This window comes from Tupaia chinensis, unplaced genomic scaffold, assembly GCF_000334495.1.
Source record: "Tupaia chinensis unplaced genomic scaffold, TupChi_1.0 Scaffold146740_1, whole genome shotgun sequence".
Classification (NCBI taxonomy): domain Eukaryota; kingdom Metazoa; phylum Chordata; class Mammalia; order Scandentia; family Tupaiidae; genus Tupaia; species Tupaia belangeri.
Window position 1 is genome coordinate 142,882 of NW_006206595.1, and position 2,154 is coordinate 145,035.

Genomic DNA, 2,154 nt, shown 5'->3' on the forward strand with positions numbered 1-2,154 from the left:
GGTGCGGCCCGGGACGCCTGGGTCTCTGCCCCTCCCATTCGCTGGGCTTCTATGGCTCCATCCCCGTGGAGGCCGGGCAAGACTGGCAGAGGAGGTCAGTGTCTGAACCCCGCGATGCCCTCCCTTTCTCTCTGGCACTTTCCCCGTCCTACCATTCGAGGGGACTGGTTGAGTTGTCCCTAGGCGGGCTGTGGTTCTGCAAGGCCAGCCTCATACCCCCTTAGGGCAGGCAATGGGAGCTGTAGCCATGTCCTCCCCTGGGTGGAGTGATGGCCAGGAGTATGCCAGGGCAGACGCCGCTGCCCTCACCCTTTGTTCAGCCTTCACCTGCAAGTCTGCCTCTCCTTTCCCCTTGTCTACCCTAGACAGTCCTTCGGTCCTAGAAGCAAACTGGTTTAACTAGTGGGGATTGTGGGGGGGGTGCTGAGCTCCCCCCCCCCCCCTTACACCCGGCCTCCCCCCCCACTTACAGCCGGCCTCCCTCTCACCCTGCCTGAGGTAAGCGGCAGGAGTTAGGGCTCCTGGGTCCCTGATGCCAGTGTCGTCCCCACCTTTACGCTTGGAATCAGACGGGCAGAGGCTGGGGAGCCGGGTAGGAGGAACTGGAGCTGGGAGTGGGAGGAGCCTTGGGCTGGGTGTGAGGGAGAAAACCCAGGCAGAGGGTGTGTGTGTCTGCTTTAGCCAGCACCGGCCTGCCTGCCTGCCTGGTAGATGCGCCACGAATGTTGTTGACTCTGTGTGTGTGTGTGTGTGCGTGTGTGTGTGTTCGCGCGCGCGCAGTGCTCGCTCCGCGGCAATGTCTTGTCCGATGGGGATACTCTACCTGACTTCCCAGCACAGACTCAGACTCAGTCCTAAAGTGGGAACCCAGCAATTTTGCTCTCCATTCTACTGACTACAGAGAGTCCTGAGGTCCAAGCTCTGTGACAGGACCCCAAACACTCCGGAGAAATAGGAGGGAGGGAGCGCTATCGGGGCTGGGCTAGGCTGGAAGGTTGGAGTAACGGAGGACTTTCCCCAGTTGGCAACACCCCCAGGGTGGCCAGCACCTGGGACATGGACTCCAGGGTCACATCACATTTTCCGTACTGGAATTACTCTGCTCTGTCCTCACCGACACCCTGGGGGCCAGTTGTCCACCTCCCAGGAAGGGAGGTAGCCAGAGTCAGGTGAAGGAGCTGGGAAGAAGAGACGTACTGTGGTCATCTCCAGAGAACAGAGACGTCAGTGGGGGAAGGGTACAGACAAGCCCTCCCTTTCACTCCAGGGGTGGGAAGAGCTGGGAATAAGTACTCCAGGGTCCTGTCCCCAGGTGGCCTGGCTGCTGTTGACATTGCTTGGTTACCCTGGGAGCAGCTCTCAGCAGTGTGGGAGGGGCGGGTGTCAGGGAATTGGACCCAGGCGCCCAGGCTGGGGTGGGATGGTGCCCCGCCTGTGTGGCAGGGATTCTGCCAGGAGGCTGCAGAGTTAACCCCTCCTGTCCTGCCCTGGTGGGAGCTGGTGGAAGGAGGGCGGGCCCAGCTGCGGTTTGGGAATGTGGCCCTAATCTCCCCCTCTCCTTCCCAGCACATCTGTACTTGGTTTACAGTGAATGAGTCTCCTGTCCTCATGAACCAGGGAGGGCACCACTCCCTGCTGGGCTGGGCATTCTGACCCAGAACCCGGCACCACCCCATGAAGCGCTCCCTGCTGGGTATCACCTCTCAGCTCTTCTTAACCTTCTTCAGAGGGGCTCAGAGTTAGTCCCAGAGTCCAAGAGCTGGAGCTCTGAGACTGCAGTTGAGTCAACCCAGCCAATGGGGACAGGGAAGCTAAAGCAGGGGACAAAACACTCAGGGTACCTCCAAAGAAAGGAAGTCTAGAATTCTGTCTCTGACTCCCCTTTGTCTTGGTTTACTGTCTGTCTGTCTGCCTGTCTTTGTCTCTGGTGGGCATTTGTCTATCCATATACATTTTGATAACTGTAGCCCTCCCTTCTGGTGGCCTCCTTGTCCCCAGCCAATGACAGCAGCAAGACAGCAGTGCCCAAGAAGGCCCGCCCTATGCCGGCCCCTCCCCTCAGATTGCCACAGTTTTCGCCCCCCACCCCCACGGCAGTCTGGAAATGAAACCAAACAGCAGCAGCAGACTGGGGACAGGGTGAGGGACCTTGCA

The 2,154-nt window shown here is 59.6% G+C and overlaps 1 long non-coding RNA gene across 1 annotated transcript in view; it reads left to right on the forward strand.

Annotated features, from left to right (window-relative positions):
- The first annotated feature begins 14 nt into the window (after nucleotides 1-14).
- Nucleotides 15-2,154, forward strand: part of LOC102470865 (uncharacterized) — a 15,203-nt gene continuing 13,063 nt past the window's right edge. Inside the window, exon 1 of the long non-coding RNA XR_337494.3 lies at nucleotides 15-94. This is a non-coding gene — a long non-coding RNA (uncharacterized LOC102470865). The remainder of the gene's footprint in view (nucleotides 95-2,154) is intronic.